General features: G+C 44.7%; 1 protein-coding gene and 1 pseudogene across 4 annotated transcripts in view; one reads left to right on the top strand and one right to left on the bottom strand.

Moving 5' to 3' along the window:
- The window catches only part of LOC128566958 (ferritin light chain-like), a 35,800-nt pseudogene extending 23,872 nt beyond the window's left edge, over positions 1-11,928 (bottom strand). The window contains exon 1 of the transcript XR_008374676.1: positions 11,868-11,928. The product of XR_008374676.1 is annotated as a ferritin light chain-like (transcript). The remainder of the gene's footprint in view (positions 1-11,867) is intronic.
- The window catches only part of CLYBL (citramalyl-CoA lyase), a 272,508-nt gene that overhangs the window by 186,578 nt on the left and 73,883 nt on the right, over positions 1-12,047 (top strand). The window lies entirely within an intron of this gene.

The following is a 12,047-nucleotide window of genomic DNA, read 5'->3' as shown; positions in this document are numbered from 1 at the left end:
TCCCACCGATAGCTGGGACTATAGGTGTCTACCACAACTCTGTGCTAGGTTTTAGTAGTGAAAGGGTCTTGCTCTTGCTCAGCTGGTCTTGAACTTCTGAGCTCAAGCAATCCACCTGCCTCAGCTTCCCAGAGTGCTAGGATTATACTGTGCTAGCGCAGTGGCTCAGCCATAAATATAGTTCTGAAAGTTTTGGAGAATTTGGTAAAGTTGTAAATGATGCCAGTTCAGCTTATTTAATACTATGCAACATGAAGCAATTAATTTTATTTATGAATAGAATAATAACATTGTAGGCTGAGAGCAAAGGTTTAACAAAAGGTGATTTTTAATTTTTTGGAGACAGAGTCTCACTATGTCGCCCTCGGTGGAGTGCTGTAGCATCACAGCTCATAGCAACCTCAAACTCTTGGGCTTAAGCAATTCTCCTGCCGCAGCCTCCCAAGTAGCTGGGACTAGAGGCACCCACCACAACACCTGGCTGTTTTTTTTCGGTTGTAGTTGTCGTTGTTTGGCAGGCCTGGGCTGAATTCTAACCCGCCAGCTCCAGTGTATGTGGCTGATGCCATAGCCATTGAGCTACAGACAGCGAGCCAAAAGTAGGTGAATTTTTGAATGGGTAACCTTAATAAATTTAATATTACTTTTAAAATGAAAGTAACCTACACGATTTTTTCTGTGCACAAAAGCTCATACATTAAAAACTCATAATGACAGCTGCGGCCCCAAGCAGGGTTGCTGACTTACATGTGGGTTTATCCCACTAGTACATAAGCTTCTAAGGGCCACAAGCACTTTCTTCATATTCTACATACCTAGTATAGCTGGTGGCACACACAAGACACCAGATAGATGGTACAGGGAGGTGGGTTATGAGGGAAAAAATACTTGAATGTATGCAGGTGCTGTGTTTATTAATTTTGTACACACCCCCTCCCAGGTACCTATGACAACATCTATTTTAATATCTATTTGGACATTTGCTAGCCAAAAGCATTCACTTCGCCAGGCATGATGGCTCATGTGCCTAGCATTCTGGGAAGCTAAGGTAGGTGGATCACCTGAGCTCAGGAGTTAGAGACCAGCCTGAGCAAAGTAAGACTGTGTCTCTACAAATAGAAAAACTAGCCAAGTGTTGTGATGAGCACTTATAGTCCCAGCTACTTGGAAGACGGAGATAAGAGTATTGCGTAAGCCCAAGACTTGGCAGTTGCTGTGAACCACAGCATTCGATCCCAGGGCAACTGAGTGGGACTCCATTTATACAAAGAAAAGAGAAAGTGATGGGGAAGGGAAGGAAGTTCACTTATTTTAATGAGCTACCATAAATATATATCACATCATAATATATAAAAAATTATGAGGACCATTATTTAATTTATTCGAATGCAATATTTTTTTATTTTCACTTCCCTGTAGGGACCTTATTCATCAGTGTCTATACAGTTCAGTAGTGTCTACAGAGTGGGTGTTCATTCCACGTTTGTCCATAAACTTTCCTGATAGCAAATGTTCCTTCGGTGAGCCTCCTTCCTGTGCCCAACGCTCTCTCCACCACACCGTGCTCAACATCACATTTCTGAAGTCCAGGGGCACTTCATTTAGATGAAAGCATCAATATTTCGAGCTTGGTAACGAATAGAGGGTTCCCAAAGTACCTTGGGAATGTTGGGTGAATAAGTTCTCTTTCTGTGAGACACAGCTGTATCTTCATGCTTGGCTTGCTCTTTTGGCACCTTTCCCCTTTCGTGGGATGGCTTCTGAGGTGAAGAAAGGGACGGCTGCAGGCCTTTGGCTGTCTTCCTTTGAGGGTGTGATGGCTGGCACCTCTGGAGTGAGCTGACTGCCAGGGCTCCGTCCCTGGCTTTCTTCCTTACTGGCCTGAGAGTCTGCTAATATTATTACCAATGTGACATGTTCCTCTTGTCCAATGCGAAAACTCGGGAAAACTTGCCAGTTTGGCATTGAGATGGCCCCAAAGAGTTTTAGGAGAGAAACATGAAGCTGGATGAAGTCACTAAGCAGACTTGTTCTCAGGGAGTGGGGACTTTGGTTCATTCATACAGACTAGTGAGCTTAAAGCTGTCAAGAATAACTCATGCCAGGCGGCGCCTGTGGCTCAGTGAGTAGGGCGCTGGCCCCATATGCCGAGGGTGCAACAACAACAAAAAAAATAGCCGGGCGTTGTGGCGGGCGCTTGTAGTCCCAGCTGCTTGGGAGGCTGAGGCAAGAGAATCGCGTAAGCCCAAGAGTTAGAGGTTGCTGTGAGCCGTGTGACACCATGGCACTCTACCCAAGGGCAGTACAGTGAGACTCTTGTCTCTACAAAAAAAAAAAAAGAATAACTCATGCCCAAGTGATATGGGCCAGTGGAAATGTCCGCTCTGCCTTGGAGTAACATAGGAGTTTTTTATTGTGGGTGTAACATTGTTGGTGAAGTCATACTAGCTAGATAAGTTATTTACTCAGGAACTCATCTCATGATGTGAGGAACCACCATCTGGTAACACAAGAGTATCCCTGAAGGTGACAAAGGTGGGCAGAGTAAGTGCGGTCCCCTTCTCACATGGCTTGAGGCTGGTGAGACAGACAGACATCAGGCCAGTGGTCACTCAAATCGATATATGGTTGTGAATTGATGGAAAGGTTCAGTATGCTATGAGAGTATCACAGGATTCCAGGCTGCAGAGAAGCCCTGTGGAAGGACATTAGAACCAGGATCTGGGCTCTTAGTCTAGCTATCTGGGAAAGCTTTTGAAGAGATAGCTAGACTAAGTGTGGGGCACAGAGATAGTTTCTGGGTGAAGGGAGGGCTATATGCAGAGACCCAGGGGCAGCAAGAAGTTGACACTTTCAAGGAACTGGGGCAAGAGAAGTTTGGCTGAAGTACCCAGAGCTCAAGGTCATGCAGGATGAGCCCAGAAAGGCAAGCAGGTGCTAGATGATATAGGACCTGGATGAGAGTAAGGATTTCAGATGCATTCTAAGGGTAATGGAAGGGTACTAAGAGTGTTAAGCAGCAGAAATATGTGTCTTACAGAATATCTTTCAATTGAGCTGGGCAGGAATAGATAGGGAGGCCATCTGTAGCCTGCCATGATGTTAGTGTGAGAAGACAGGAGGCTGATGAGGAAGGCGGATGATGTCAGAGATAGAGCTCCACTCCACTCCCTTCTCTCCCCCCCCTCCTTCTTTCCTTCCTCTCTTCCTCTACTTTCTTCCTTCCTTCCATCCTTCCCTTCCAAACATAGACACCCCCCTATCTGCTCCAAAAGGTAGAAATGGATTCTTTTTCTTAGAAGACCTTTCCAGTTTTCTAAGTGCAATTCCTTTCTCCTGTCCTTATTTGGAAATTCCTCAAAGAAATAGGAGCCTACAATTCTATGCCAGATCAAAAATTTTAGGAGAGCTATATTCTAGTTCTGAAGGAGCAAAAGGCCTTGCCAAAGGCATAGACCCTCTGTGCCACTCTAACACTCCTACATCCAGGCCCATTAGAACCCCCAAAGTGACCCGATTTCCATCAATCCCAAAGCCAGACAAGCAAGGTCACGTTTATAGGACTCCCTCCTGGAGACAGTCTAGAAAACAATGAAAACAGATGCAAGCCCCGCTGTGGTACAGCAGCCCACTGTGGAAACCAGGGGGTCAAGTGCCCATTATCCAGGTAAGCAGGCTCTCCCTGGGAGACCAAAAATGCGTGTCAACATGCCAAGTAGAGAAGGGCTAGAAATCACAGAAGCCACCTGGGAAGGGAGGCCTCAGCCAGGCAGTAATAATAAAACTGGACAATGCCACAGCGCTGGCGTGGCTCAGCCAGGAGCCAGGGAAGGACGGGGGTGGGAGGAAGGGCCTCCCTTCCTCCAAAATCAATGTCCCTGTTAACTTGGGCAGAAGAAAATCTGACAGCTCTGGAAACCTGCCCATCTGATGAGAAAGAGGAAGCTGAGAAGCGGATGGAGCTAGAGAAGGCCCAGAAATGGCAGGCGGGTCAGTTGCCCATTGGGGACCTGATGGCAAGAGCTCTTTGCTCCGCTTTTACTCACCGGGAGGCCAGGTGACACTGCCAGCCTCCACAGGACCTCCAGCGGCCTCCCAAAGCAGCCCGCCCCTCTGGCGATGTCGGGAGGATCTGGCTTATAAAAGATCCACAAAACAAGCAAGGCCCTCCGCATCTGAACTGAGGTCCCTGGGGGCTGTTTCATCTTGTTATCTGGATATAACTAAGTGAGAGGCAACTGGCGCAGCAGAGATCCACAGAGAAGTAAAAGTCTCGATGAGATGATTTTAGTGAAAAAACCCTTGTATTGATATGGCAATGCCAGCCAACTGGTCCGTGACATTCCTGTAAGGGCTCTCGATCAACAATTCCAAAATCCAAAATGCTGAGAACCATAAGCTTTCTCATAAGTTTGTAGCTGACTCCCTGGGCAGCAGAGCCAGACTCAAACTGATCTAAGACTGTTTGTAGACTTTGTCCCCTTAGAGTGACTATTCCCACATGTTGTGCCAGGTTTTGGGGGGTGATGGGCAGGGGTAGGAAGGATGTTAAATAGGCTATCTAGGACCATTTTACCTTTTTAAAGTCCAAAAAGTTCTTAGTTCCCAAACCCATTTGTCTCTAGGGCTTTCTAATAAAGGGTTTTAAACTTGTATTGTTGTGGGTTTGAGGGCTTACGGTCCATTAGCAAAGCAAGAAATCCCAGAGAAGACACATAGAACCAATAGACATATAGACCCTTGGGGCTATGGAATTACAGAAATTCCTTTCTATGTAGCCTTGAGTACAGATTTCAATGGAGATAACTTCTGGTGAAAAAAGCTTGAGTTTGGGGATGAGAAGGTGTCTGGGTCAGTATTAAGTGCCCACATGGCCTGGGACAAGATGATTCCTAAGGACACTTCTGGTATTCAGATTCCATGTTCTATGACCTACCTATAGGAGGGATGAAGGACCAGGCAGCAACAAGTTCAGAAAAGGTCTCTCTTCCTCAGGAAACAGGAAAAGGAAGAACAGAATCATACGCTTGGCCACTTACTGGGGACGGGAATAACACAAGTCAGTTAATGAGGGTTCAGTGACTCATGCTGCCAGTTAGGGAACTACTCATGGATCCTTGGTTCTGGGAGATCAATACTCCAAGGACTCTGATAGCAGCCCTGATGACCAGTGAGGCCAAGAAGGGTTCCTGTCCCGCTGAGGCTGTGACATCGCGTTCTGCTGAAATCGATTTGGCTCCATTTCATGCATACCTGGCAGATTTACCAGATTGTGAAAATGAATGTTTTCTATGCGCATGGCTGATTTTTGCACGCATCTGTTCACTCATCTAAACCTTAGTTACATCCTGCTAGAAGAATGAAAGGCTATAATTTCTTCTTTTTTTAACCTGGAATGGAACAAGTACCACGATTTCTGTTTTAAAATTCTGCATCAAAATGGTGAACCACTTTTTATTATTGCCTGTGGGGAAAAAAAATGAGGTGATACAGCCCTATTTTCTTGTGGATTTGCAAATGATCCTGACCTTCATGGGGGTCTCATGCCTGAGAACATGGTCCTCAGAATAGAAATATCCAGTGGAATGCACACATGCGTATTTAACCATATTATTTGCATCTGACACTAATTAAGCCCTTGCTGGCTTGTCACGTTTCCATTTTGGATGACAGTGCTGTCTTCACATGTCAGTGGTCAAGAGCAAGAACAGTAATACTGGTATTTATTTAGTATAAGACTTCGCATTTCTGGGACATTTTTATTGCACTTAATTATAATAGTAAACCACAAATAATTTCTGCTTTATAGCTTGCTACTACAATCTTTAGTGTTCACAAGGACAGTATGCTCTAGTGACTAACAGGATGGTCTTTAGAATAAATTAAATTTAGATTGGGGGCATGCCTCTGCTAGTGATTTACTGTGTGTCTGATTTCAGCAAGCCTCCATGTCTTCATCTGTAAAGTGGGGCTAGTGATGAGTTTATCCCACAGAGTGGGTATGAGGATTAAATCAGAAAAGCTTGTAAAATGCCTGGCACATACTGAGTGTTCAATAAACCTTACCTGGAACCCAGATGTCAGCCACTTTGTTGCTCCCATGTCCTTAAGCCTCTGGGAGTCACCTCATAGCACAATAAGCTACTTAAAATGGAAAAGTCTATTAGCCATCACCCTGGACCAAAATCCTGCCACATTTCCAGACTTTGAACTCCCAACTCCCTCCCTCACTCCTTCTCAAACTGCCAGCACCTCTCCCTTCTTCCTGTGTTATTTTACAGAAAAATTTGGTTTTCTTTATCTCATTCCTAGTCCATCCCAGTCTGACCTTGAGGGCTAATTTTCCAGGAACAAATGGCCCAGCCAGATTTTGTTTTAACCAACCATAAGATAATTCTTTCTACCCTTAGCTTTTCTACATTAACTATTATATATTGAATGTTATATGGGGCACACCCCATGTAATATATATTATATATTGAGACAGAGTCTTACTTTGTCACTCTTGGTAGAGTGCCATGGCATCATAGCTCACAGCAATCTCAAACTCTTGCCTCAGCCTCCCAAGTAGCTGGGACTACAGGCGCCTCCCACACACCTGGCTATTTTTAGCTAAGTCTCACTCTTGTTCAAGCTGGTCTTGAACTCATGAGCTCAGGCAATCCACCCACTCCCAGAGTGCTAGGATTATAGGTGTGAGCCACGGCAGGGTGCCCAGCGTGAAGTAACATTTTTTAAAAGGCAGCTTTCTCCCTGAAGAATTCTGACACCAGCTATTCACTTGCCATTTCTCTTCTCCTTATAATATAGATAGTATGGGATACTACAAACCATGGTTCACGGGCTGGTAAACCCCTCGGAAAATCGAAGAACTTACGTAAGGTCACATAGTTGGAAGTAGAGACCAAACTCAGAGCATAGGAACCAGGCCTGCTGGAGGTTTCTTTATTCCAAAGGCAACATTTCTCCTTTTGAATGTTGAAATAAAAAGCAGGGGGAGAGTGAGCCAGAATAGGCCTTCTAAAACACAGATTTCCTTAGCCGGGCGTTGTGGCGGGCGCCTGTAGTCCCAGCTGCTCGGGAGGCTGAGGCAAGAGAATCGCGTAAGCCCAAGAGTTAGAGGTTGCTGTGAGCCGTGTGATGCCACGGCACTCTACCGAGGGCGGTACAGTGAGACTCTGTCTCTACAAAAAAAAAAAAAAAACACAGATTTCTTGAGCACACCCCACATGAATGGTCCCACTCTACCTCTGGGGCAAGGGACACTTCAGGCTCAACTGCTCATCAAGACAATGAGGTTCACTTCATGGCACTTCCGGGGAGCTGCTTTCCCAGGAATAGCCTGTTAGAACCAGCAGTCCTGGAAGGGAGCTAACCCTGCGAGCAGCACAATATAAGTTGTGTGTGTGTGTGTGTGTGTGTGTGTGTGTGTGTGTGTGGAATGATGTAGGGACTCCCATGTCGGGATGGTGTAGATGAGGCAATGGGCAGACCTGTAAAAAGTTCAGACGAGACCTATCCCAGCAGACGGGCCTGGCTCATTTCATGTAGACATAATTACCTATACTTCAATAGTTTCTGCCTTCTAGTTAAATAACATAATACTTACGTTCACAGTGATGAACGTAGTATTTATCAAGTGCCCAAATGTTCAAGACATTGTATTGGTTAGTCTTGGCAGAGGACAGAGCAATATAGAATAGCAATTTTATTATTCATTTTGTTCAATTGAGCTCTGGCTATAACTTAGGTATTTGGCATAAACAATACTTATCAAGGACCAATAGAATTTGGTGATTTGATCTGAATTGAACTGACTTATTTGCCAAATAAGAACATTTGACATCAAAACACGAAACTTAGGCCAGATGTCTGTTTTCCAAGATGCTGAAGCCTAGCCTCCAAATAATATTTCAATGTACCAGTTAGGACGTTTCTGCTTGAAAATGGCTCCTGGAGATGGTGCCCTTACTTTTGATTGTCATGACACAGTGGAGTCACTCTGAAAATAGTCAAGTGTTTTGGAATCCCAGAAATTGGGCAGAGACCTAATAAAACAGGTCCTGCCCCCCCACCCCCATCCATGTGTTGAAATCTACTCCCCAATGTGACAGTATTTGGCAATATAGAGCCTATGAGAGGTAATAAGGTCAATAGGGTGTTGCCCCCTGAATAGGATTAGTGCCCTTCTCCTTCTATAAAGAAGGCTCTAGAGAGCTCCTTCACCCCTTGAGAACACTGCTAGAAGATGCTATCTGTGAGCCAGGAAGCAAGTCTTTACCAAACAACAAATTTGTCAGCACCCGGATCTTGGATTTCCCAGCCTCTGGAACTGTGAGAAATAAGTTCTTATTATCTATAAGCATAGCTAGTTTGTCATAGAAGCCCAAATGGACTAGGACAGGCCCCAAAGAAAATAAACATATCAGTTTTTTTAGAGCCTTCTGGTTGAGATTTCATGGAAAGAGGAAGGGGGTCTGAATATAGGCCCACAGGTGGGATTTTTCTTTTCCTCTTATGCATTAATAATGGGGTAATGCCCAAGCAAATATTCAAGTGAAACTGGAAATATGAAGAAGGGCTGTGTGGTTATGTAGGCATTTGTTCATTCTTTCTTAGCCAGATGCTCTCATTTCATTACCTGGATTTGTCCCTGGTAACTACTTCCTTTCCCAGGGAAGATTTTCATTGAGATGGTCTTTTGTTTCCTAAAAAGTATCATATGTTGCATATTGAGTGTCCTTAGATAGAGAACATCTCTCTTCTTCTTCTTTTTATTTATTTATTTTTTGAGACAGAGTCTCACTTTGTCACCCTCCATAGAGTGCTGTGACATCATAGCTCCCAGCAACCTCAAACTCGTGCTAAAGCGATTCTCTTGCCTCAGCCTCCCAACCAGCTGGAACTACAGGCATTGGCCACAACACTCAGCTATTTTTAGAGATGGGGTCTTGCGCTCGCTCAGGCTGGTCTTGAACTGGTGAGCTCAGGCAATCCATGTGCCTCAGCCGCCCAGAGCACTGGGATTGCAGACGTGAGCCACCGCACCTGGCCTAGAACATCTCTCTTCTGTTTACATTTAACACATATGTCTTTAATGTGCATGTATGTGTGTGTGTGAGAGAGAGAGAAACAGGGCACAACTGACAGAAGATAGGAAAATTTAAGCACTGAGCTAAAGTCGAAAGATCTGTATTCCTGTTCTTGCCCTATTTCTGGTCAAATGTGAGAACTTAGGTGGCAGAGATCAGCCAGCTGGTCACCAAAATCCACTTCCCCTTTGGGCACACAGGTATAGAGGTTGCAACACCCAGGTTATATTTCCCAGCCTCCTTTGCAGTTATATATCCCTCCTGATTGCATTTTGGCTGATAGAATTGGGGTGGAAGGGATGTATACTACTTCCAAACCTTGCCCATAAAACCTTTCTACTTTCCATGTTCTTGCTCCATTCTCAGGTTGATGTCAAAGAGAGACCTTGGGAATTGTGGGTTAAAGACGGCAGAGCCACTGGCAGCCTGGGTTCCTGAAGACCTCGGGGGACAGAACGCATGCGCGCACACAGATTTTTCTCTCTCTCTCTCTCTCTGTCCCACTGACCAGATTCACTATGAACAGAAAAGGCATTACAATTGTGTTAATCCTCTGTGATTGCGAGGTTTCTCTGTTACAGCAACCCACATTGCTAGGAAGTCATTTTTAACCTCTTCCTTTTCTATAGCGGTAAGGTGGGATTTGCTTCTTACAAAACTCCACTTAATCCACTTGAGATTAAAATGATGTGTGCAAAGATGCTGTCCTTATTCCGTGTCCTATTCCAGCCCTTCCTCAGGCATTTTACTCAGTTGCAGTAATAGTATAAATATAATGTTATGGGTGGCGCCTGTGGCTCAAAGGGGTAGAGCGCCAGTCCCATATGCCGGAGGTGGCGGGTTCAAACCCAGCCCTGGCCAAAAACTGCTCAAAAAAAAAAAAGATAAATATAATGTTATATTTTAGCTCTTTTTCACTTAACATACCACAAGCATTGTCTTTCACATCACCAGTCTTCATAATTATAAAATGTTAATGACTGCTTAATATTCCATCAAGCTGATATACCATAATTGTCTTTAAAAAGTGTGAGATATTGCTGTTATACTCTTCTTTGAGAAAATCCCACTTATCAAAACAAAATTCTCTACAAGGGGGGCTTTTTATTGAGGGTTTTTTTTTTTTACTTTTTCACTTTTTCAAATTAATGTGAGGGTACAATTTTTAGGATGCATTGTTCTCACTTACAGGGTAAAGTTCCATTTGTAGAAGAGCCCCTCACCCGGGGGGTGTGTTACACGCTCACAATGTGCACTTTAGGTGAGATCCCATCTCCTGCCCTTCCTCCTTCTGCTTCTGCCAAACGGCCTCACAAGGGGCCTTTTATTTTTTAGAGACAGAGTCTCACTTTATCACCCTTGGTAGAGTGCCGTGGCATCACAGCTCACAGCAACCTCCAATTCCTGGGCTTAGGCAATTCTCCTGCCTCAGCCTCCCAAGTAGCTGAGATTATAGGCGCCCACCAGAATGCCCAGGTGTTTTTTTGTTGCAGTTTGGCCGGGGCCGGGTTCAAACCCACCACCCTTGGTATATGGGCTGGCACCCTACCCACTGAGCAACAGGCACCTCCCACAAGGGGACTTTTAAATACTGAATTCTCCTTGTGTTTCTAAGGTACAATTTAAATTACAAAACTTTGGCTTGGCGCCATAGCTCAGTGCTTAGAGTGCTGGCCACATACACTGGGGCTGGTGGGTTCAAACCCAGCCCGGACCTGCTAAACAACAATGACAACTACAACAAACAAGAAAATGGCCAGGCATTATGATGGGTGCCTGTGGTCCCAGCTACTTGGGAAGCTGAGGCAAGAGAATCGCTTAAGCCCAAGAGTTTGAGGTTGCTGTGAGCCTGTGACACCACACGGCACTCTACCAAGGGTAACTAAGTTAGACTCTGTCTCAAAAAATAAATAAACAAATTACAAAAATTTAATAGAACCTCTGCTACTTACCACACAAAGCAAGTACCTGTATTGTTACTGCGAAATACACACACACACAAAATATCAGAGTTCTCAGAAGAAGTAGGATATACAGGATATAAAGTTCACATGCAATTTAAAATAGTCACCCTGTATATAGACAGATAGATAAGAGGGGGTTTATTCTGGGTATGTGATTATGGAGGCTAGAAAGTTCCACAGTCTGCTATTCCTAATCCGGAGAGCCAGAAAAGCTGGTAGCGTAATTCAGTCTCAACACCTGAGGACCAGCAGGGCCATGGTGTACGTCTCTAAGTTTGAAGGCCCAAGAACCAGGGAGCTCTGATATCCCAGGGCAGGAGAAGATGAGGACCCCAGCTCAGGAGGAGAATTTATTCTTTCTGTTCAGGTCACCTTTTGTTCTATTTGAGCCTTCTACAAGTTAGGTGACTCTCACCCCCACTGGCGATCTTTTTACTCATCTGTTGATTCAAATGCTAATGCTAATGTCATCTGAAATCATCCCACAGACACACCTAGAAATAACTTTTCACCAGTTACCTGGGCATTTCTTAGCCTAGTTAAATTGACACGTGAAGTTAAGCGTCACAGACACACACACCTATAAAGCTAAACATTTGCACTGTGGCTACAGAGAATCCCAACTTCCCTAAAGCAGGTCTCGCCCAGGTGATCCTTCCCGAATGTCTGACTCTCTTCCTGTGTTCCTCACCTACGCCATATCTCATGCAAGCTGCTGTGTGTTTTTCTTAGTGCCAGAGAAGAGACCTGACAATTCTGAATGACTCAGAGGCCAAAGTGCAGGACGCCTTGTCAGGTGGCTGCTGCATACCAGGCAGGGAGTAGGGGGCATTGAAGATCATTCGGGGTGTCGCATTCACGTTTACATCCATCGTTTGTGTACATTCCCATATTCTTAAAATCTTTACTGCACAAACAAAAGCAGCAGCAGCAGAATAATAGTAACAGGGAAAAAAATCACCCAGAAACTTGTCACAGTAAACAATTCATG

This window comes from Nycticebus coucang, chromosome 15 (genome assembly GCF_027406575.1).
Source record: "Nycticebus coucang isolate mNycCou1 chromosome 15, mNycCou1.pri, whole genome shotgun sequence".
Taxonomy (NCBI): Eukaryota; Metazoa; Chordata; class Mammalia; order Primates; family Lorisidae; genus Nycticebus; species Nycticebus coucang.
This window is presented reverse-complemented; position numbering and strand designations above follow the sequence as displayed.